General features: G+C 37.6%; 2 pseudogenes; one reads left to right on the top strand and one right to left on the bottom strand.

The window, feature by feature from the left end:
* Positions 1 to 888: 888 nt before the first annotated feature.
* Positions 889 to 7,355, bottom strand: LOC114386628 (annotated as a pseudogene).
* A 5,403-nt stretch (positions 7,356 to 12,758) lies between these two features.
* On the top strand, positions 12,759 to 14,436 carry LOC114385819 (annotated as a pseudogene).
* The last annotated feature ends 1,143 nt before the right edge of the window (positions 14,437 to 15,579 follow it).

Below are 15,579 nucleotides of genomic sequence, written 5' to 3'. Positions count from 1 at the left end.
TTAACTGTAATTTCAGACATAACGTCAAGATTTGTTTGATCTTTGTGACCGTAACGTGATTAAAATTACAGCCACATCAGTTCCATTTATATGTAATTTCTCTCGATATCAATATCAAGAATCATGACAAAATCGAGACTACAACAACAATTTAAAACCTTGGGAAAATATGTCACCGTAAGTACAATATTGTATTCACATGTTCAGTTTGACTATTCAGCTAAGCCATCTTCTAACATATGGTATATTCATTCAATTTAATGCAAGTATTCTCTAGCTTAAAAAGCAAAACTCGGTGGACAATTTAGTCGCAACCAAGATCATGAAAAAAAAAAGTATGAAGAGATTGAGAAAGGATAATTAATTTATCGTTAGACAGTCCTTATTGTTTGGTTTGTTTTATCGGTGTTTTATCCTACCTATTAGGTTAATTACAGCTAATTTTGTTACAATTTGATGTTTAGTTATCCATTTGAGAGTATTTAATCTATTAATCATGTGAGGTTTCTGATGGTTTGAGAATTTGTTTACGAGGGGATCATATCAAATTAACAATTAATCTGATTAGGAATCAAGTTAATTATTTGACTTAAATAACCTTTTAGTTTTTATAATTTAATATTTTTTTATTTTCATCCTTACAATTTTTTTTCTTAATTTTTATAAATTTTATTTATTTTATTTTTTATCCCTAAAACAATTTAAATACTAAATAGCACTTGAACAATGAAAAAAGTAATTTAGACGGCACTTTAAGAAAAATAAAAAAATTAACACAATTTATAAGGACTAAAATTAAAAAAATAAAATAATATTGTATTATAAAGAAGTATAAAATATTATTAAAAAATAATATAGAAACTCATACAAGTATGAAATATCCTTACCAAAAAAAATAAAAATACAAGTATGAAATATTCTTTCACTGTTTGATTCCCTATGCTTTGCTCGGAGCTAGGGGAATACTCTGTTCATTCCTGAAAAAGTTTGTCGAATCAACTACAGTCTTAACCTTGATGAGCCTCTGAAAATTGCCATTGAAGTACTTTGCCCCATAAACCTCCCCTTCTTGAAAGCTATTCTTACGAAAGTTGTTAACACCAATATCAAGGTCCCTATAATTCAAAAAGGCACTTCTTGGATTCTTGGACACAAAAGGGGTCATGTAACTGTACAGCTTCCTAGCCTGATTCAAGAAATTCTGAGCCGCAGCAAGTGAAGGATCTTTCCAAGTCACAGAGTATTGAACCTTAAACAGGTTCCCCTTACGGTGTGGAAAAGGCGTCGCATAGAAGAAACCTGAGCCATTTTCCTTCCATAAGGGTTGAACACAAGCCCCGTTTTCCCCAACTCAATCATCCTCTTCCATATAAACTCCAACCCTTCTCTGGGAATAGCTTTCTGAACATAATCAGATTTTCTTTTAAGGAAATCAGCAGTGTTGGCATGCCTATCCAATAGGGTTTCAGGTTTGGCACCATTTTTCAGACTCTTATCATCGTCCCACCAAAGAACCGAATCCATCCAACTCACCTCAGTGCAATTCTCCTTCCTTAACCCAAGAAGCGGAAATTGTTTCGCCAAAATCGGCACAACCTCGTTAGCCCCTCCGAGAAACAAAGCCACAACCGAGGCTCTAATGGTGTTCCCTCCCTTCACAACCTTGGAACTCACGGGCTGCAATAACAGCCTCATGAAAAGCCTCTCATCAGTGGTTGGCGCCACCTGCTGCCACTACAACACAAAGTCAGTGGCATTCTCTTCCAATGTCTTCTCAACGCGAAAAACGGTAACCGTTTTAGGCACGGGAACTAGCTTAAAAGTAAACGACAATATGACACCAAAACTCGCTCCTCCACCTCCTCTAATAGCCCAAAAAAGATCTTCTCCCATTGTTTTTCTGTTTAGAAGATTTCCTTTGACATCAACGATTTGAGCATCAATGACATTATCAACAGATAATCCATGTTTTCTCAACATGTTATCGTACCCTCCTCCACTGATATGGCCACCGACATCGACAGTGGGACACACCCCTGCAGGGAAGCCAAGAACTTTACTCTTCTCCCAGATTCTGTAATAAACTTCTCCAAGTGTTGCTCCGGCTTGGACCATGGCAACCTCGTTTTTTACATTGACGATGATTCCACCAAGGTTGATGTTGGGTTGTGACTAAAATCCATATGGCAGTTTATTATATTATTTTTCTGTTTTGTCCTCTGCTTATATAAGGTAAGGATGCCCTGTATTTTAACAAGCTTCCACTTGTATATTGCATCAGTAAAAAAAGGCTTTCTGTTTCACTCCCGTGGAAGTAGCCTTACTCAAGGGTGAACCATGCAAATATGTGTGTTGTTCCTCATCTTTCTCTCTTTCACCTTGCTGCAAAACTCTGCGTATGACATAGTTTTCTGCTGCATCTGTTACTGCTGTTCTTGCTTGTTCTTCTTCACTTCCATAACAAACTGGTATCAAGAGCTCAAGTTGCGATCAAGGGAATTCAAGATTCTCGTCTGAATACGAAGATCAAGTTGTGGGAGTCTTGTTTCTGGTATCTTTCGTTGCTTCACTATGATCAAGAACACTCGAGAAATCATGTCAAACACAATCAAGATTGAGAAATTCAATGGAAAGAACAGCTTCAATCTGTTGCGCATCAAGATGCGTGCTTTGTTGAAGGAACAACATGTTTGGGCTCCTGTTGCTTCTACATCTATGAAGAAACCAGTGGCTTCTGAATCAAAAGAAAAGGCCTCTGTTTCAAAGACTGAAGAACTTGCGGAACAAGAAGAAAAGGCTCACTCACTAATCTTGCTTTCTTTGTCTGATGAAGTTTTATATGAAGTTGCTAATGAAGGAACTGCAAGTGGCTTATGGCTCAAGTTGGAAAATCTATATATGACCAAGTCAATCTGCAACAAGCTCTTCTTGAAGACGCGTCTATTTGGTTTACACATGAAAGAAGGTACATCTCTTAAGGACCATCTTGATGAATTAAATTTTATTTTGATGGAATTAAGAGATATAGATGTTAAGATAGAGGATAAAGATGCTTCCATGATTCTGTTAGCCTCTCTACCACCATCATATGAGAGCTTTGCCAATTCTCTTAGTGTTGGTAAGGAATGTGTCACCATGGAGGAGGTGAAATCCAGCTTATACTCAAGGGAACTTTGATCTAAAGCACCTGGAAATTCTGAAGAATCAAATGGAACTGGTCTTGTGGTCTCTAACTCTAACAAGAACATCAAGAAAAAGGTGTTTAAAGGAAAGAAGAAAACTCATGTCAATCCAAAGGACATCTGTAACTACTACAAGGAGCCAGGTCACTGGAAGAAAGATTGTCCTAAGAAAAAAGGCAAACCATCTGCTGCTGTTGCCAAGGAAGGTTCCACATCTGAAAATGAGCTTGTTCTCTCAGTTGCTGATCACCACCAACATTCTGAAGATCAGTGGATATTAGACTCTGGTTCTTCCTTTCATATGTGTCCTAACAAAACTTGGTTTGACACCTATGAAGAGAAATCGGGTGGAAATGTCTTCATGGGAAATGATGTCTCATGCAAGACAGTTGGAATTGGCACAGTAAAAATCAAGATGCATGATGGAATTATCTGAACACTCACTGAAGTTAGGCATGTTCCTGAGCTGAAGAAGAACCTAATCTCTATAGGTATTATGGATGGAAAGGGGTTCAAATGCAACACTAAAAATGGGGTCATGAAAATTCAGAAAGGCTCTACAATGGTGATGAAGGGTATAAAGAGGGGTAATCTCTATATACTTCAAGGTACAACATGTATTGATGATGGTCTAGTAGTTGTTGCATCAAAATCCAATAAGAGAATACCTGACTTAACTCAATTATGGCACATGAGGCTTGGTCATATGAGTGAAAAGGGTATGATGATACTTTAAAAACAACAGCTATTGGGAAATCAGAAACTGGATGAACTTAAATTCTGTGAGCACTGTGTTTTCGACAAGCAACATAGGATTAAATTTCCTAAAGCAATTCACACCACCAAAGGAACTCTTGATTACATTCATGCTGACTGCTAGGGGCCTGCACAAGTACCTTCACTAGGTGGTGGAAGGTATTTTCTGTCCATAATTGATGACTACTCAAGGATGACATGGATCTACATCATGAGTTAGAAGAGTCAAGCTTTCAAATGCTTCAAAGAATGGAAGGCACTGATTGAAAAACAAACTGAAAGGAAAGTTAAAAGACTCAGAACTGATAATGGCTTGGAGTTTTGCTCAACAGAATTTAACAAATTCTGTAGAGATGAAGGGATTGCTAGACAACTTACTGTTAGGAACACTCCTCAGCAAAATGGAGTTGTTAAACGAATGAACAGAACACTTCTGGAAAGAACAAGATGCCTATTGTCTAATGCTGGTCTCAACAGAAGTTTTTGGGGAGAAGCTATCAATACAACTTGTTTTCTAATCAATAGAACACCCTTTACTGCTATAGGACTTAAAAGTCCTATTGAAATCTAGAATGGCAAAACAGCAAACTACTCAAATCTAAGAGTATTTGGCTGCAATGCCTATTATCATGTCAATGAAGGAAAGCTGATACCTAGATCAAGAAAAGGTCTGCTCATGGGTTATGGTGATGGGGTGAAAGGTTATAGGATCTGGTCACCCTCTGAAAGGAAAGTTCTTCTCAGCAGAGATGTAATTTTTGATGAATCGCATCTGCTCCATCCAAAAATTGAGGTTTCAATTGCTGGAACACAGAGTTGCCACTCTCCTCAAGAAAAGAATGTAGAATCTACAACCAAAGACTCAGAAAAGGGGGTTATACAGATACATCTCCTGTTCTTCAAGAAGGTGAGCAATCAGAAGATTCCAGTGCAGATGAGGCTCATCAGAATGTTGAACCCGAGCCTGCACAGTTCAATCCTGGAATCAGTCAGAGACCTAAGAGGGTCATTAAGCCTCCTGAGAGATATGGCTTTGAAGACAAGGCTGCCTATGCATTACATGCAGCTGAAGAAATAGATTCAAATGAACCTGCCACCTACAAAGAAGCTATCAATCATCCTGAAGCTGAAAATTGCTTGTTAGCTATGAAAGAGGAAATGGAATCTCTATATAAGAATCAAACCTGGAAACTTGTTGAACTATCTAAAGGAAGACATGTGGTAGGTTGCAAGTGGATATTCAAGAGGAAACCTGGTCTTTTAGAAAAGGAAGGGATAAGATACAAGGCTAGGTTAGTTGCCAAGGGATTCAGCCAGAAAGAAAGAGTAGATTCCAACGAAATATTTTCACCTGTGGTTAGACATACATCCATTAGAGTTTTGCTTGCTATAGTGGCAAACCAAGATTTGGAACTTGAACAACTTGATGTCAAGACTGCTTTTCTCCATGGAAGATTGGAAGAAAATATTCTAATGAAACAACCTGAAGGGTTTGAAGTTCAAGGAAAAGAAAGGTATGTTTGTCAATTGCAGAGGTCCTTGTATGGATTGAAACAATCTCCAAGGCAATGGTACATGAGGTTTGACAGCTTTATCACTAGCCAAGGATTCAAGAGAAGTTTCTATGACTGTTGTGTTTATCACAACAAGGTGGAGGATGGATCAATGATCTATCTTCTACTCTATGTAGATGACATGCTTATTGTAGCAAAAAGCATGTGTGATATACAAAATCTGAAGATCCTCCTGAGTGGTGAATTTGATATGAAAGATCTAGGGGCTGCAAAGAAAATCTTAGGAATGGAGATCTATAGGGACAGAACTCAGAAAAGGCTATTTTTGTCTCAAAGGACTACATTCAGAAGATACTTGTGAGGTTTGGAATGACTGATTCTAAACCTATCAGCACTCCTATTTTAGAAAAAGAGAAGTTGTCTGTTATGATAAAGGTTCAAGCTCTGGCCGATTAGGACTATATGTGAAAGGTTCCATACTCAAGTGTTGTTGGCAGCCTCATGTATGCCATGGTCTGCACCAGACCTGACCTTGCTTATGCTGTTAGCATGGTTAGTAGGTTCTTAAACCAACCTCAAAAGGAACATTGAAAGGTTGTGAAGAGAATTTTCAGATATCTTAAAGTGCAGATGTAGGGTTGATTTATGGATCTAACTCAGATTGTTGTCTCACTAGCTATTCTGATGCTAATTTTGTTGCTGATCTTGTCAAGAGAAGGTCCCTAACAAGGTATGCTTACACCCTTGGTGGCTGCTTGGTGGGTTGGAAGGAAACACTTCAACCTTCTGTTGCCCTCTCAACTGTTGAAGCTGAATACATGGCTTTTACTGAAGCTGCAAAGGAAGGAATTTGGCTGGGAGGTCTGACAAATGATCTCGAAATTAATCAAGAATATGCTAACATCTACTGTGATAGCCTTAGTGTTATACGCTTGGCCAAGGATTAAGTTCATCATGATAGAACAGCATATAGATGTTAGATATCACTTCATTCGGTCAGAAAGAAGAATTAAGGTTCATAAGATCAACATTCTGCACAATCATGTTGATATGTTCACAAAGCCAGTTCCAAAGAGCAAGTTTGATCACTGTTTAAGCTTGCTCAATGTTGATTGTTGGGGTTAAGTTCATGTATGCTTGGAGGGAATAGTTTGTGTCTTATATGGATGTTAGTTCAAGGTGGTGGATTATTGGGTTGTGACTAAAATCCATATGGCAGTTTATTCTGTTATTTTTCTGTTTTGTCCTCTGCTTATATAAGGTAAGGATGCCCTGTATTTTAACAAGCTTCCACTTGTATATTGCATCAGTAATAAAAGGTTTTCTGTTTCCCTCCCGTGGATGTAGCCTTACTCAAGGGTGAACCACGTAAATCTGTGTGTTGTTCCTCATCTTTCTCTCTTTCACCTTGCTGCAAAACTCTGTGTATGACATAGTTTTTTGCTGCATCTGTTGCTGTTGTTCTTGTTTGTTCTTCTTCACTTCCATAATAGTTGAACAAGTCGAGGATGATAAAGGGTGTCTTGGAGATGTACGAGATACCCTCTTAATCATGGCCTCCACTCCTGATTTTGAGTTGAACGTTGACGCTTTTGGCGCATATTACAGTGGCCTGGACATGCGATTCTACCTGGGGAGTGACGATGAGTAACAGCTTTTGCGTCAAGGGGGTGTTGAAACGCGCGTTTCGGATGTAGTTTTGGGTGACAAAGGGGAATTTGGGGTTGCTTTGGGGGAAGACTATGTTGGAGAATTGGGTTGAGGAGTTTGTGTGCTGTGTGAAGCAGTGAAGGAAAGTGTCATAGAGTGAGGATTTTGGGGATGGTTTTGACAATGAAATGGAGACAATTAGAAGAAGAAAAGCAGCAAAAAGATAGGCCAAACTAGGTTTTGCCATTGTCATGTTACTATTGATGTGTGACTTGGTCGAAGGTGAGTGCGGTTTAATTTATACACAAGGGTGTGAGTGCTATGTGCTAACTGATGCCGTGTCACTCATCTTCCTTGACTTTTGAACATTAATTAGGGAGAGTGTTGACTCTAACAAGTCTTTGAAACTTGAAAGAATAATCATTCCTGGTCAATGTCCTAGAAGGAAAAAAAAAACCTAATGAATTTAATTTTCAAACTAGAAATATGGAAATAACGTTTATGGAAGTTAATAAAATAGAATTTTGACTCATCATATAAAAATCCATGACTTTGCTTCTTTCCTTTAAGGATAAATAAACAATTTTAACTATGAGAATACAAAGTGCTATCAATTTAACCCCCTGAAGTAATTGAATGACAAAAAGTTCATGGAAGCGTAATTTTTCACTTTAATCTAAACTTCAGAAAGTTTTATGACTTAAAGGTGCCAATATTAATTAAGTTGGGAATTAAAATGAAAAAAAAATAATTAAATTTGAAACTAAAGTGACAGTAAAGAGTCTCTCAAGAATCTTTTTGTTATTTAATTATTTTTAAGGATTAAATTAATTGTGTCTTATACTTTCATGAATAAAATTGATCATTTTATCCTTCCTTTAAATAATTATATATTTACGTATTTTTTTCCTATTTCTTCTTCTTCTTTTTTTACCATTTGTTATTCATTACAATATAGCTCAAATGCATTCTTCTATTATACTTTCATCATCCCTAAATATAAGATATGATTTTAAAATTTCTTTGTCCTTTTTAAGTACTCTTTTCTAATTATCCCTTGCATTAATTATTTTAGTCCATAAATAATAAATGTCATGGATTATTTCTTTTTCTCTCTTTTGAGGATTGAGAAATTGGAGAATTTAAGAGTTTAATTTTTAAAAATAAAATTCACTACTATTATTCTCTCTCCATAAATTAATTATTTATGCCTAGTTTTGAAAAATATTACAATTACATATAGATTTAATGTTAATAACTAAATTAACAAAACTTTCTTAATACATGTGAATTATTTAATAATGTCTTATAATTAGGAATGAAAGGATTATTTTTATTTTTTTTTGAAAGGATGGAAGGAGTATTTTAAAGATTATAAATGATTGCATTTGTAATCAAATGACCATTATTAGTTTTTCCTTTAATGGATTTTTTTATGATTATTTAGGAAATAAAGACTATTTCTTATTAATTTTTCCAAATGGGATAAACTTATGAATATTGTATAAGGGGTTGACAACTTAAACTTTGAAACACAAAAGTAAATATTTTTTATCATTTATTTTCATTTTTATTGTTCCCCTATGGTCTTGTTCTTGGCCATGTTTTTAGGTTCTGACGTGTTTGGGGCTTCTAATGCTTGAGTCCAAACATATTATTGTGTAATCTTTATGAAAACAAACCCAATATCGGTTTCAGGTTGCACTAAATGTTTGTCAAAAGAGAATAATATGAACTTTTTGTAAAAACTTATGATCCACCCATATACCAATTTGTATTATAAATTGATGATGATTATTTTTTTTATTGGTAAATATTAATTTGTTAGAAATTCATTATGGTTATTAGTCACATGTGAAATTGATAATTAACATTTCTATTTAATTTATTTTTTAGTCAATATACGTTCTATTATATGTTCTTGAATTGTTTTGAAAAACATATAATTGTAAGTATTTTATATAAAACTTAATACTTATCTATTTTTTAAAATAAATTTCAATTTCTAAAATTTCCTCATGCCATCTAACTTGAGCATTGTAGCAAGTACCCACAAGTGCACGAAGGAGCTTGACAAACCAACTAGCAGTTCAGAAAAGATAAAAGAACCAGTTCGAGATCAGATCAATCTACATAGTTGAAGGTCACATCAGGAGCTCTTCAGAAGTCGGTAAGAGAACATTTGATGCCCACTGCGCCTGAAGCAATATTTCCTTTGTCCACCAAGTTTTCATGGTACTAACACGACAAAGATTGTAGTGCAACTACACAATTCGGGATGGAGGAGAACTTGATTATAAAAGAAATACGGGAACAGTTGGAAGTAGTTCAATGCTAAAGACATCGAAGCCTTGCGTAGACAACATGAAGAAGTTTTGCAGGCCTTGCATCGGCAGAATGCAGATATCTGAGCACATAATCAATAATTTGAACAGGAGCCAAGCATTCCAGCATTCACTGATGTGGATTCTGAATACCAAGGTACTAATACTCACATGGAGGAGTACATCGACATCCATTTATTGATGGGATCATATATAGAAGTACCTCTGCCTCTAAATAAGGTGGAAACCATTCAATTTGGAGAGATATGATGACACGACTGACCCGAATGAACATATTGATGCGTACACAACAAAGGTAAATCTATTCACCAATGGCGATTATATATTATTTAGGAATTTTCTGATGTCTTTCAAGGATGCAACACTAAGTCGTTTGTTACGCACAGAAGCACGGAAAAGAACAGTCTAGCTTCGAGGGCTAGGAACCTCCATAAGAGAGAAGGATAAGGAAGAAAACTTGTATTATTTTCAGTTCTTCTCTATTACCTACTAAGCATCCCTTATATAGAGGCACTAGCCAAGGGTGCTGCTATGAAAACAGAAGGTGCTAGAATGCAAAAAGAAAATAACAGAGAAGTGGAAAATGGCGACAATGTAGTGCTGCACGATGGGAAGCAATATGCCAATAGCATATTCCCTATGAACCAGTATCCTCCTGACAACTCAGCACCTTCTAACAGATTCTGTTAAAGGGAATCCACCAAGGGGTTTGTACCCTTAGTGGTGCTTTTGCTGGTTTGTTTTGTCCCTCCTAACATTTCCTGACCCATCAAAAACACCTTGTCCTCAAGGTGTTGGGTTTTCAAACCATGGCTTCCAAAAGCAATACCGAATCCCAAGGTCTATTCCAGTGAAATGCACCTGGTTTCGCAGTTGTGCATAGTGCAAAGGCAACCGGTTGGCATTTGCGTGCGACCATAGCAAACCCATAATATTCAGTTTCCATCTCAAACAACGTCATGTTTTTCCCTTCGAGAGCCTTGTCATTAGGAGCTATTGCATGGCCATACTAAGCAACAGTACGAAAGAGCTTGTTGCATGAAAAAGTGGCACGAGTGTGGCGGAGATCGGGGAGGTAGGTAGAGGCATAGGAAGTGGAGCCGGCAATGGTGCAAGGAATGGTTGCACAGGTGCAGGACATGGAGGCACAGTCTGCATGGGAAGTGGAGCCGATAATGATGCGGGACTTGGTTGCATGGGTGTGGGGCATGGAAACGGAATCAGCATGGGTTGCGGAGTCGACATGGATGGCGGAGTCGACATGGGTGATTGGCTTTGTTGCATTGGCACCGGGCATGAAGGCACAGTCAACCTGGAAAGCGGAGGCAACGGTGGTGACTGCACGGAGGAAGAAGATTGGTAGTGGTGGCTGGTTAACGGGATTGGCAGTTTTAGAAAAATGGCATCCAGTTTGGATTCCATGGAAGCTTGGGTCACGACGAAGCGGAGTTGAGCTGCAGCAAGTTTGGCCATGGCGGCCTCGAGGTGGTCCGCCATTTGAGATGTGTGTTGAAATGGAAGGGATGAGTCTGACAGAGGTGGTTGCTGATGGAGGGTAATGTGGAGAGGATGCAATGAAGAGGTGGTTTGGCGGGTGGTGTGGGTTGGCATGGCAACCATGGAAGGCAGTCATTGGAGCTCAATGAAAGCACCAATTGTTACGCACAGAAGCATGAAAAAGAACAGTCTAGCTTCGAGGGCTAGGAACCTCCATAAGAGAGAAGGATAAGGAAGAAAACTTGTATTATTTTTCTGTTCTTCTCTATTACATACTAAGCATCCCTTATATAGATAATAGATGCACTAGCCAAGGGTGCTGCTACGAAAAGAGAAGGTGCTAGAATGCGAAAAGAAAATAATAGAAAAGTGGAAAGGCGACAATGCAGTGCTGCACGATGGGAAGCAATATGCCAATAGCATATTTCCTATGAATCAATATCCTCCTGACAGCTCAGTACCTTCTAACAGATTCTGTTAAAGGAAATCCACCAAGGGATTTGTACCCTTATTGGTGCTTTTTCGGGTTTGTTTTGTCCCTCCTAACATCGTTGGTATACTCGGCTTCCATATATGACATATGCTAACAAATAGTTTTTTATTTAGAATACTTTTTACTTTATTTGACATAGTTGATAGATTTTTTAATTTGCTAACACATAAGGATGAATTTCAATGATCTTATTCTTAAGAACCACTTTAGCGCTTCAAATTCAATTCAATTTTTTCTATCCATGACAGGGAGTATTGTAGAAGAAAATTCGTTCTTTAAGATCACACCCTTTCTATTCTTGCCATTATCTATTTAGAGGGTGAGCCATTGGCTTCAAATTTTCTCTAAGTACATTTTTATGTTATTGCTTCTATCTATATAATCCTATCCTAAGCTAACTTATATCAACTCCTTTGCAGCAACCAAAACAACACACAAGGGAAAGGAAGATCAATTGGAACATTATTTCAAAACATGAAAGTAGCAGCAGTGCTTTCACGTTAACCTAATTTCCAGCAAAAGCATTGAGGGATCTCAAGAATGAACTCAAAAACTGGCAAATATGTAAGCTTATTTGTTTAAAATGTTAGTTTCTATTACAATTTGTTTAAAATGTTTCTTAAGACTCAATGAGTATATTTGTTCTTAAATGTTAAGAAAATATATTAATAAATATTCATAATTATTTTCACAAATACAAATCAACATGTGTGGATCACACGGATTATTATACTGGTTAAAATCTATTTTCGCTTTTATCACAGCATAGTTAATAAGCACCCACTATACAAAACAAATATCCCACAAATCAGGCAAATAAGACATATCAAAAGCTAATAACTCCACCAATCAAAAGTCGCCCCTCTGCACACTAAATATCTCGTAGTAATAAATGCACCCCGAAATATATGCATTCAGACATGGTAACCACCCTACACACTAAAAGTGAAAGAATTCGTTGAAAATTATTGAATCATACCCGCATGCATGTTCCAGGATTGGACGACCACTGAATGAACGAATGCTTGAATTTATGATCATAATTACGAAGCCGGCCCCAATAGTGATATAAAAATCTGTGGGATCAAACTCATCTTTATGTAAAAAATTTCCCCTTAACCCTCCACCAAGTCACCATACAATAACACACATAATGATATCATGAGATGACAGAATTTGTGTGAAATTATGTGTAATTATTATATTATCGCGTTTTATTAGCCTGTGATGAGATGACAGGCTAATAATACGGAATAATATAATAATTGCACATAACTTCACAGATTCTGTTATCTCGTCATGATATCATTAACACACGACAATGGCAAAACCTAGTTTGGCCTATCTTTTCACTGCTTTTGTTTTTCTGTCTGTTTCAACTTCGTCGGCACAACCCCCAAATCCCCCACTCTCTGACACTTTCCTTTCGTGCCTCACACAGCATGCAAACTCCTCAACCCCACACTCCAACATAGTTTTTGACAATACCAACCCTAACTTCACCACCGTGCTCCCAAACTACATCGCTCGTTTGAACACCCCCTTGACGCCAAAGCCGTTACTCATTGTCACTGTCCTCCAAGAATCGCACGTCCAGGCCACTGTAATATGCGCAAAAAGCACCAACGTTCAACTCAGAATCAGGAGTGGAGGCCATGATTATGAGGGCCTCTCGTACGTCTCCCAGAATCCCTTTATCCTCCTCGACATGTTCAACCTTCACAGAATCACAGTGGATGTAAAAAACGAGGTTGCCATGGGCCAAGCCAGTGCCACGCTAGGCGAGGTTTATTATAGGATCTGGGACAGCAGTAAGGTCCATGGCTTCCCCGCATCAGTGTGTCCCATTGTTGCCGTCGGTGGCCATATCAGCGGAGGAGGGTACGGTAACATGTTGAGAAAATATGGCTTATCCGTTGATAATGTCATCGACGCGCAAATTGTTGATGTCAAAGGAAATCTTCTAAACAGGCAAACAATGGGGGATGATCTCTTCTGGGCTATTAGAGGAGGCAGAGTAGCGAGTTTTGGTGTCGTAGTGTTGTTTACTATTAAAATTGTTCCCGTGCCTGAAACGGTTACCTTTTTCCGCGTTGACAAGACTTTGGAAGAGAATGCCACTGACCTTGTGTTGTAGTGGCAGCAGGTGGCGCCAACAACTGATGACAGGCTTTTCATGAGGTTACTATTGGCGCCCTCAGGGAAAACCGTTAGAGCCTCTGTTATGGCTTTGTTCCTGGGAGAGGCTAACGAGGTTCTGCCAATTTTGGAGAAGGAGTTTCCGCTTCTAGGGTTAAAGAAGGTGAATTGCACTGAGGCGCATTGGATTGATTCTGTTGCCTGGTTTAACGACGATCAGGGTTCTAAAAATGGTGCCAAACCTGAAACCCTATTGGTTCGGCAACTCAACTATGTTTCTGAAAAGAAAATCTGATTATGTTCAGAATGCTAATCCCAGAGAAGGATTGGAGATTATATGGAAGAAGATGATTGAATTGGGGGAAATGGGACTTGTGTTCAACCCTTACAGAGGGAAAATGGCTCAGATTCCTTCTGATGCGACACCGTTTCCACACCGTAAGGGGAACTTGTTCAAGGCTCGGTACTCAGTGAGCTGGAAAGATCCTTCACCTGCAGCGGCTCAGAATTTCTTAAATCAGACTAGGGAGCTGCACAGTTGCATGACCCCATATGTGTCGAAGAATCCCAGAAGTGCCTTCTTGAATTATAGGGATCTTGATATTGGTGTTAACAGCTTTGGTAAGAATAGCTTTCAAGAAGTTTATGGGGCCAAATACTTCAATGACAATCTTCAGAGGCTTGTCAAGGTTAAGACTGCGGTTGACCCAGAAAACTTTTTCAGGAATGAGCAGAGTATTCCTGTAAGTCCCAGCAAAGCATTGGGGAATCAAACAGTGAAGAATATTGCCTACTTAGACGTCTCTAACAAACAAAATTGTATGAGATTCTATACTACAATTTTTAATAACATTTCATAGCTCTTCAATATCACAAGTCATTTTCTAATTTTTATTAAATCATTTTATTCTCCTACTAAAAACGTGCTAAATTTTGTCATTGAACTTATCAATTTATCTTATTCTTTTATAATTACTGTTTATATTCATTTTAATTGAATATATTTGATTGTTAATTGACAAACAAAATTTTAATTAAACTCAACTATGAAATATGCAAACAAGGCAGGCCAACTGGAAGATGAATAGTGTGTGCATCCATGGTAGCTAGATGAAAATGACCGACTAGAAACAAAGCGTTAAAAATTACATTAAAATCATTAAAAAAGTAGTCGGGTGGCCAACCAAAGGCAGAGTTAATAAAACATCAACAATTTAAGAGTGAAAAGCTGAACAAGGATCTAATGGTTTGGAGTTTGTGTAAAATGTTTTATGATTAAGCTTGGAGACGGAAATTTAACTTTCTGCTGTGATTCTTCGGCAACAAAAATTCCCATTTCCTAACAAGTTCCCTGGATTGACATTCATGATTTGGAGTACAACGTGAAGAACGATCTTTGGCATGCTGATGGTTCATGGTTCGAAGTTGCATATGTCTTACACTAATATATACCCCTCAATGTGTCCCGTCGTATGTCTAATATTAGTCCGTGCCCAATAGAGGATATGCCAGATTTGTGGGTGTGGAAACACAACGTCTCTGGATTTTGTTCAATAATACTACACCAAAAGTTGTTTTTAGTGGCAATTATTTTGTCTTTTACCGGCAATAAGAATAGTCATCAATAATTTTACCAGCAACCGAGATATGGCGGGCATCCACGGTCTGTAAAGCTATTACCGGCAATTTTAACGATTGCTGGTAAAAGCCTCTTTTATTGCCGACACCAGCAATTTGTATGGCCACTAAAAAAGTTTTCCTCTGCATATTTTCAAACCAATTTCAACTATTGTTAATACTGACAAGCACTACTGTATGAAATTTAATGTGCTAATTTCAAAACCATTAATGAACCAGGATTCGAAAGAAGAAAAAAATGAATTAACATGGTGTTAGACTATTAGTCAAAACAAAAAATGAATTAACAAAACTAGAGTAAGATACACACATTCTATTAATATCTATGAGAAACTGGCTAGTTCTTTAACCAGAGAAGATGCAGA

The sequence above is a fragment of the Glycine soja genome, chromosome 15, assembly GCF_004193775.1.
Source record: "Glycine soja cultivar W05 chromosome 15, ASM419377v2, whole genome shotgun sequence".
Lineage (NCBI taxonomy): Eukaryota > Viridiplantae > Streptophyta > Magnoliopsida > Fabales > Fabaceae > Glycine > Glycine soja.
Note: the sequence above shows the minus strand (reverse complement) of the source record. Positions and strands in the feature narration are given on the sequence as shown.